At 39.2% G+C, this 9,770-nt stretch overlaps 1 long non-coding RNA gene across 1 annotated transcript in view; it reads left to right on the forward strand.

Annotated features, from left to right (window-relative positions):
* The window catches only part of LOC149464747 (uncharacterized), a 58,471-nt gene extending 50,231 nt beyond the window's left edge, over positions 1 to 8,240 (forward strand). Inside the window, exons 2-3 of the long non-coding RNA XR_016312308.1 lie at positions 7,733 to 7,892; positions 7,996 to 8,240. This is a non-coding gene — a long non-coding RNA (uncharacterized LOC149464747). The remainder of the gene's footprint in view (positions 1 to 7,732; positions 7,893 to 7,995) is intronic.
* The last annotated feature ends 1,530 nt before the right edge of the window (positions 8,241 to 9,770 follow it).

The raw sequence follows: 9,770 nt of genomic DNA on the forward strand, positions 1-9,770 counted from the left end.
ATTGATTGTAGTTATATATAATTGTTTGGGGGTATAATTTTTTTTTGGTGAAAAAAAATCAGATTTTATCATGTGTAAAATTGTCCAGGTCTTAAAGTAGTTCAGAGGGACTAAAGTCAGCAGAATACTGTACGTACCTCTCTTCCAGTGATGCAAAGGTTTAGTTTAAGTAAGACTATCGAAAGCTCTATTGAAATACCTATTGATCTATTTTTGAAATACAGTACATTGAAATACAGGCATACCTTGGTTTTCGCATAGCAAAAAATTTGTAAACCGAAACGCCGTTTCCCATAGGAATGCATTGAAAACCAATTAATCTGTTCTGGAGATCAGAAAAAAGTAAACACTACTAAAATACCTCATGAGTTATTTTATCATGTCATGTGGTATTTTAGTAGTGACAAGCATGGGTTAATGTTTCAATTGTCAGTGGGGTTCCCCACTGACAGCTGAATGTAAAAAAATTGCAGCAATTAAAAAAATAATTTAAAAACGGCATAGGGTCCCCCCTCCCATCCATACCAAGCCCTTCGGGTCTGGTATGGATTTTGAAGGGAACTCCCACAGCAAATTTTTTAAAAAAGTGGCGTGGGGGTCCCCCCAAAATCCATACCAGACCCTTATCTGAGCATGCAGCCAGGCAGGTCAGGAAAGGGGGGGGAACCAGTGAGTGCCCCCCCTCCTGAACCATACCAGGCCACATGACCTCAACATGGGGGGGTGTTTGGGTCTGGTATTGGTTTTGGGGGACCTCCACGTCATTTTTTTTAAATTTTGGCGTGGAAGTTCCCCTCAAAATCTATACCAGACGTGAAGGGCTTGGTATGGATGGGAGAGGGGACCCCACCCTGTTTTTTTATTTATTAGGGTGCCGGTTTTTAAAAATAATTAACGGTTTTTATTTTCTTCACTATAGCTCAGAAATTTGGCTGTCACTTTCCCCCCAGCTTTTTAGTTTATTTCCCTGAGTTAAAAGAAACAATATTTCCTTTTAGTTTCTTAAAGGAAACAAAGTTTCCTTTAACTCCGGGGAAAGTGACAGCTAATTCTGTGAGCTATAGTGAAGAAAAAAAAATCCCGGCAATTGTATTTAGAAATCAATACCAACATACACTTCGTATTGCGAAAAAAATTCATTAAAAATTCGTAATCCAAGGCATTATTTTCAATGGATTTTCATTCATAAACTGAAAGTTACATTAACCGAGGCATTTGCAAACTGAGGTACACCTATTAGATCCAATTTTACTGGTATCCTGGTGGCTGCTGCTTATTCACTGAAATCAGTTTTGCTTTATATGCTGACTGTCACAGGCGTGCTTTTAGACTGTGCTGATTCCATCCATGAGTATCTTTTAATCATGTATACAGTATCCAATTAGGTAAGTTATTTGCATTGCTGTCATATTGCAGAATGTATTATTCCATTACAGAAGGAAGTTATTCACATACTGTGCCTAAATAGGAGCTTCATGTTCCTGCAAAAAAAAAATCAGGTTTAAAAAAAAAAATCTAGCAGATAATAAAAAAATATTATGGTATGTTGTCAGCTGTCTCCATTGGTACATTTGACAGTTGTGAGGAGTTTGGCTGGTCACAAATAAAAATCTCCATAAGGATACATTATTTTATTTATACAAAATTACTTTTATTACATAAGCAGCATGAAACCTGTGGCAAACATTTCAAGCAGCGCCCAAAACAAATATCTCCAAAGAATACTTCATAAAAACCAAAGAAAGCTCATCCATCACTGCTTTATCTACTGTGGAATGTAGTTCACAATGTACTGGAATTCAATTGTCTCTTGCTGTTGATAACAGAAAAGGTTTGAATCATTCAGACATTCCCAGTGACATTTAGCAGATAATACCTATTTAATTACACAGGCAAGTATGTTCAACACTTGCAGTGTCTATCTTGCACTTTGTAAGGTTTGAGACTGCCCTAATTAAAGCAATGTGGGATGCATATAGTATTTGACAGAATTTACTATGTAGCCTTTATCTTCAGACATCATATGTGGATAATCTTCTGATTTACTAACTTAAATGCCAAAAACACATTAAAGGGTAGGCCTGGGACAAATTATTTATTGCAATTAAAAATGTTATTAATACAAACATTTGACATTACCACAGACAATCTTTTTATGTTTTTGGTCAGTGTCCTATTGGATCTATTATAATAATAATAATTATTATTATTATACAGGATTTATATAGCACCAATAGTTTGCTCAGCGCTTTACAATATAAAGGGAGACAATACAGCAATGATACAGTTCAATACAAGAAGGTTAGTTGGGTCCTGCTCCTTGGAGCTTACAATCTAAGGATCTCTCTCATATTTTCTTTTGATAGTCCCAGCTAGGATCAATCTTGTCAGTTAGAAAACTAGTGATGGAGAATTTAGCACAGGCAAATTGGCCCAAGTATTTTGGAAACATTTTGGCAAATCCCACTGATGTAGCTGGGTGATTTAGCGAACTAGCTCATCAGAGTTGGACGCAGAGTTCCCCTTTTCCTTTTTCTTTTCTTTTTATTTGAGGTATTCCTCGATCATTCACTCCCTACCCCCTCCCTTCCTGAGAGGCAAACGTTATCTCCTGAGTGACAGATGGTGGGGGGTCAACACAGGTGAAGGCATCCCTGGTTTGGTGCCAGCAGTCTGTGGAAAGTGTAACCTTTCTCACCCATCATAAAACAGATAAGACCTTCTCCCTGGACTTGAAAGAAGTTGAAACCTCATAAAACTGACCAGCAGTTAATTGAACATTCCTCAGGTCAGCTGTCACCTATGTTTCATATCATGGAGTATGAAGCTGTTAGTTTTAATTTAGAGTCCACTGACCTCCGGCCCAAAATATTGTATTGGGCAGAGTCAGAGACACCCCCCCCCCCCCCGCAGAGGGATTTTTAAAAAGGACAGGCTAGCAAGCCTGGAAGTTGAACACACACATCTCCTGAGTTTAACATCGTAACAGAGGAGATCAAAGACCCTTCCTGCTCTGCACTTGGATCTGCTTACAAACCAAGGCATATTGGCAAGTAACTGAACTCTATTATCTCTTTGCTGAACCTTTATATGCATATATATATATATATATATATATATATATATATATATAGTTACATTTTCTTTGTAAATATTTTTTTTGCACCTGTTTGACTCTTTTAGTAATAAATCCTTCTTTCTGAAAGTGTTAAACTGTTTCTAAGCACTTACTTGCAATTCACGAATTCCTGCCTTTGAAGAGATGCTACTGTGTTTGTTTAATGCTCTTCCCAATCGCCCTGCGGTGACCAAATTGGACAGGTGACTTTTCAATCATTATAGTGTATATTTGATAACGGGAGTTTCCCCAGTCTCCGACAAAAGTGGTGGTGGCAGTAGAGGGTTAGTTGCGTAATTAACCCGACCCAGTAACAAGCGCATTCAGGCTGCAGGCACCGATTGTAGCCCATCAGCTGGACAATCGCTGTGCAGGGTGCAGCTGGGTGTGGCCTTGTTACGCGCGTCACACTGTGGTTTTAGATTGGCCGGTCCTTTGGTCACAAGTTTGGTGAGAAGGTCTGGGGTCTGATGCTGCGGGTGTGACGTATTACTGTTAGTCGCGGTCGTGCGATTGTCGCATGTTGATGGCGATCGTGACAGGTGACTCTTGCTGTTAAATTCTAGTAATGTTTTAGGCTACAAGACAAAATATTTTAAAAAGGTTGGGTGTTGCTGGGCACTGCTATGGGAGACATATACAATGTAACAAAGCAATTAAAAAAAATGCAGTACAATGGGGAGCCAAAATATCGGAATGTTTCCTCTTAATAAAAAGTAAAACTAAAACCTTCAACTTCGTACAAATTGGCCAATGACACAACAGTTTAATTATATAATTAATATTAATTTGTGAGATACTTTTTTTTTTCTAAATACCATATTATATTGTCTTGAAAATTGTATTAAAATGTAAAAGAGAGTCCACAAAAACACTCCCCAGTCATTTCCAAAATATTCAAAATATAGACTTCAGGTAGGTGTTATGCCCCATACACACGATGAGAATATCGGACAAATTATCGTCTGCTTTTTTTTTTTTTGCATGCTAGTCTCCATAGTGATAATAAAGAGGTTACTAAAGTTACGAAAATTCTTGTAAGACAGAATAAAAATTTGGAAGTGATGTAATGTATTGTATTTGTATTGTACTTTCAGACAAAAACTGTAATGATTAAACATTTGCTCTCCAGAGGATTTACCCCTCTTCCTGACCAGGTCATTTTTTGTGATACGGCTCTATATTACTTTGACTGACAATTGAGCGGTCATGCAATGCTGCACCCAAATTAAATGTATGTCCCTTTTTCCTACAAATAGAGCTTTCTTCCACTGGTATTTGATTGCCTCTGCTGTTTTTATTTTTTGCGCTATAAAAAAAAAATTTTGAAAAAAAAAAACAATATTTTGGACTTTGTGCTATTAAACATGTCCAAAAAAAAAAATCAAATTTTGTCATAAATGTATGCCAGAATGTATTCTGCTACATATCTTTGCTAGAAAAAAAATACCAATACCTGTAAATTAATTGGTTTTTGTGAAAGTCCTAGCGTCTACAAATGGTGGTTTAGATACTGGAATTTTTTTTTTTACTAGTAATGGCGGCGATCAGCGACTTATAGCAGGACTGCGAGACTGAGTTGGGCATTCTTACACTGGGGGGAACTGACTTGGTGCTACTGACATCCCCAGTGACACCTATACGGTGATCAGTGCTAATAAAAAGCACTGACACTGCACTAATCCCACTGGGCAGGAAGGGGTTAACATCTGGAGTGATCAAAGGGATAACTGTGTGCTCTGTGTGTGCTTTACACTGTAAGCACACTGCTTTGTATGTCTCTGCTATCTAGAGCTATACAAAGGAGTGTGCAGGAGCTGACGGGGAGAGATCTGTATTGATTACACCCAGGTCTATCTGCCTTCAGTGATACATGGCGATCGCCGGTGCAGGCAGGGAATCACCGGCCAGGACCCAGTGATCGACAGGTGAGGCCTACCCAGAAATGCAAAATCATGTATATACACATGATTTTGTGCACCCCTGCTGCCCTGAAGCAGTAGTTCTGCGATAGGGCGGTGGGAAAGCGGATGAACAAAAATCATATTATCTGGTATCTTAGAGAAACATTTTTGTGCTTGTCCTTTCGAATAGTTTCGGACGAAAATTGTGTACGGACAATTATCATACGATCACTTCAAAAGCGGTATATTTTGTATAATTTTCTTATTATTGGTAGAAATTGGTCAGTGTCAGGACAGTATGCAAGCGCTTAAAAAAAATCAGCAAATAGAGAGAGACAATAAACATCATAGTGCATTACCTGAGAAACAATACCAATAATTACTGTATAGTGGCTGGACAGTATGTTAGCAGCTTGGTTAGGCTGCAATCCAACATGAGGGGAGACAAGGCAAGCTTTATCTGTAAATAAACATTAGAATGTATCATCTGAGAGATAATAAACCATTAATGTTGTACAGAGGCTGGACAGCATATAAGCAGCTTGGATGGGCCATAATATAAGAGGAGGGGCAAGGACGTTTTATCCTAAAATGAACATTAGAGTCTAATATCTAAGAGACAATAGTCACAGATACTGTACAGTGGCTGGAAAGTGTGTAGCTGCTCAGTTAGACTGACATAGCAGAGGGAGATATATATATAGCTTTGCTTTTTTAACTTTGGCCGTAAGCCACATAGGTTTTATTTTTAGCTTTGTAAACTTGTTGCCCACAGGAATATATTTTGCAGTGAGTTCACATACAGTCTTTTTGAAGAACTCCCATTTCTGTGTTGTGTTCATTGATGCCAATATTCCCTCCCAGTCTAAGTCTTGGAGAGCAGCTCTCAGCCTTGGAAAATTACCTCTCTTGAAATTGGGCGTTTTTATTTTTTCCATATGTGCTTGCTGTTTACAGCTAACAATAAATGAAATCATGTTATGGTCACTGCTACCCAGATGTTGTTTTACATGGACATTCGTAATAAGCTCTGCATGGTTTGAGATTACCAGGTCCAGCAGAGCATCATTCCTAGTAGGGACTTCTATGAACTGTACCATAAAATTGTCCTGTAGTAGGTTTAAAAATGTTTGCCTTTTAACTGTCCCTGCAGTACCATTACTGAGTTTCCACCTCCTCATTAACACTGAGAGGCCTATAACAAACTCCCCCATGTGCAGTTCCACCCATAATACTTCAGCCTCATCACACGCTCCATCAACTAGGTCCCCTTTCACACTCGCTCTGAGATCACTTCTCACATAGAGACAGACAACACCACCTTTCCTATTTACCCAGTCTCTCCAAAAGAGAACATAGTCAGGAATATTAATGGCCCAGTCATGTGAAGAATGAACGTAACATGCAAACCTTCTTATCATCTGCCATAGTCCTCCCCCCATCTTTCCCTATTCCATCCACCAATAAGGACTGACCCCTGTCTGATCTGTCTGCCCCATTATAATCTAATTCTCCCTCCCCCCTTCGAACCTAGTTTAAATACTCCTCCAGCCTTCCCATAAACCTCTCCCCTAGCACAGCAGACCCCCTTCCATGTAGGTGCAGACCATCTCTAGCATATAGGTTGAACCCCAATGAAAAGTCAGCCCAGTGCTCTAGAAACCCAAATCCTTCCCTCTTACACCATGTCTTCAGCCATGCATTGAGTTCTGTAATCTCCCGCTGTCTTTCCTGAGTTGCACATGGCACAGGTAATATTTCAGAGAATACAAACTGCTGAGTATGATTTTGAGTCGCTGGTAGTGGCCTGTTCTCTGATAGGCCCAGTCCATTTTGTTGCTGCAGCTGTCCTAATGTAAAGTGTGAAAACACACCGGAGTCTGCTGGAGTCTGAGCTGCAGCCATAGGATCCTTTATCTATATAAATGAAGCGATAATTGGCATCTGCAATTGTGAACAAGACAAATTAAAAATATTTTTTGTAACTGTAAAATGCTCCCACACATTTGGGAAAATTACATCACTCCCAAAACACATCAGCTATCTCGCACCATTCTTCCACTGTTGGTTTCTTGAAGACCACATCCTTTAGAACAGCCTTTCTCAACCAGGATGCCCAGGCACCCTGGGGTGCCTTAGCAAAATGTCTAAAAATTGTATACAAGCCAGCAGATGGATCCATTCTGCCTTTTAGTACACAAAGTTACAGGTTTTCATTGTGCATTGTTATGACATTCTAGCTGCCAGCTTCCTAACAACCAACTGCATCATCGGTTGAAGAGGAGGACGTCGGGTGCATGTACATCATCCTTGTCTGGCCCTCCCCTGTCCTCTCTGGCAACACTGGGGTCACATTAGCAGAGTGAGGGAGAAAAAATGAGAGAAACACAATGGAATACTAGTTGGTACCAGTGTGCAAAGGTATATTTGCTTTGGAAGAATAAATCACCTCTAACGTTGGGTGTACTGTATGTGTGTAGAATAGTGTTTTACATTTTAGATTGGGGCGCCTTGAGATTGTGCAGAATCTTAAAGGGTGCCTTGAGATTATCCATAATTATCCATAATTTTTAAAAAGGTTAAGAAACTCTGCTTTAGAACATCCCATATCACTGAGCATATGTACCAGACAATGTAGCTTTCAGTAGATTTCCACACCATAAATTGAAAATGAATACTTGATAGCATTAATTACATTTATGTTTTGCAGTGAAAGCTTTACAAACTCCTTTGTGAAGTGTCAAAGATTGCTTCCATAAACATATAAGGAATAAGAAAAGTATGTGGAGTGGATCTGCAGCTCAAAGGTTCATGCAATATTGTTGTACAAAGACCTTGACTTCCTCAGACCAATATTTGAGATGGAAAAGGTAAGCTATGATCATTAAATAGCTGTATAATATGCGTATAGTTTAAATCAAAATAATATTAAACTTATTAATATTCTTATCATTTTTTCTTTGGAATTTTCAGGACAGAGAGCAGCTGACAACCCTCCAATGAATTGAATGAAGATGACCCCGAAGAAGGTCCATCTTACCATACACAGGACACCCCAAATATTGGATCTTCACCATCTGCTGAGGGGGTGGTTGAGGAGGAGGTGAAGGAGAAGGAGGAGAGGGGGGATGCAGCACCACCGACCTTGTATCGAAGTGATTGGATTTTTATATGTGCATATGTTCCTTGGTACTAATAAAGTCTGTCAGTTTTTTTTATTCATTGGTGTATTGTTTGTCCCAGTCAGAAATAGTGAATCTGAAAAGTACCAGTGTTAAGTGTTTGCAATTAGCTGTCATTAATTTGTACAACTTCTTCTCTTTTCAGGATTGCTGGCATTGATTTAGTCCTAATGTGGTGTGGCAGCAGTAAGCATGGTGGCCTGTGGTGTGGCTACAGCAAGCATGGTTGCCTTTAGCAGACCTGCAGAGTACAGCTATCCCATACATATGAATGGGGTGCTAGGGCAAATGTACAGTTTGACAAAGAGCTGGCTGTAGGTTTTCTTTGTGAAGGCTATGTGACAGGGCACCAGGCAGAACAAAACAGTGAAATAGGTGAGCTGCACTCAGGTGGTGGAGGAAGTTATTACACTGAAAATCACTTTATGCCCATGCATCTAAATTGAAAAGGTTTCTGCCTTTAATGTGCATCTTGCATATTATAATATTATTTGAGGTACACTATATTGCCAAAAGTATTGGGAAGCCTTCCTTTACATGCACATGAACTTTAATGGCATCCCAGTCTTAGTTTGGTCATTCTTCCAGAAGCGCATTTGTTAGGTCAGGCACTGATGTCGGATGAAAAGGCCTACCTCGCAGTCTCCGCTCTAATTCATACCAATGATGTTCTATCAGGTTGAGGTCAGGACTCTGTGCAGGCCAGTCAAGTTCCTGCACCCCAAACTTGCTCATCCATGGACCTTGCTTTGTGCACTGGTGCGCAGTCATGTTGAAACAGGAGGGGGCCATCCCCAAACTGTCCCCACAAAGCTGGGAGCATGAAATTCTTCAAAATGTCTTGGTATGCTGACACTTTAAGAGTTCCCTTCACTGGAACACCTGAATCCAATGATTTGGAGGGGTGTCCCAATACTTTTGGCAATATAGTGTACATCTAATAAGCTAAAAAAGCTTTGTTGAAAATAACAACATAATGTACTTCCTTGGATCAATACATCCCACTCTATGATGACTAATTAAACCCACAATTTTTTTCTGTGTTTGAAGTATACATATTGTACATTCGATGATTTTCATGTCATAATTAGTGAGTACCGTACAGCTAGAAGACAAAATAAAATTGTTAAATGCTGAACATGGTAGTTGACATTTGAAATATAAAACTAGCAACCACACAGATAATGCCTATGCAGAATAGACAGATGAATAGTACATATGAAAACTCATTACATTGCTCACTTTCCAGATCCTCTGGGTATAATGTATTTTGGGAAGTTCACTTGGGAAGGCAATAACTTGGACTTTAGATTTTCTAAGAATCAGGTAATTTAGAGTTTAAGTCCTGTGGGCATCATCTCATTACATTTCTATCCTTTTCAAAGTATAAATGCACATTCACTATGAAATATAAATTTGTACTCGTCCCCATAGCCATTAAACAATATGCCCATATGATGAATTGCCTCTACTCCAGATAAGTCCAGTTTCCATCAGCATTGCTTGCAATCTCTTGATTCTACTGTAAACAAGTTGCATCCTGGAGATGGTTGGATCATTTCTCCC

The sequence above is a fragment of the Staurois parvus genome, unplaced genomic scaffold, assembly GCF_062004578.1.
Source record: "Staurois parvus isolate SC_StPar_1 unplaced genomic scaffold, SC_StPar_1.0 ptg000147l, whole genome shotgun sequence".
Taxonomy (NCBI): Eukaryota; Metazoa; Chordata; class Amphibia; order Anura; family Ranidae; genus Staurois; species Staurois parvus.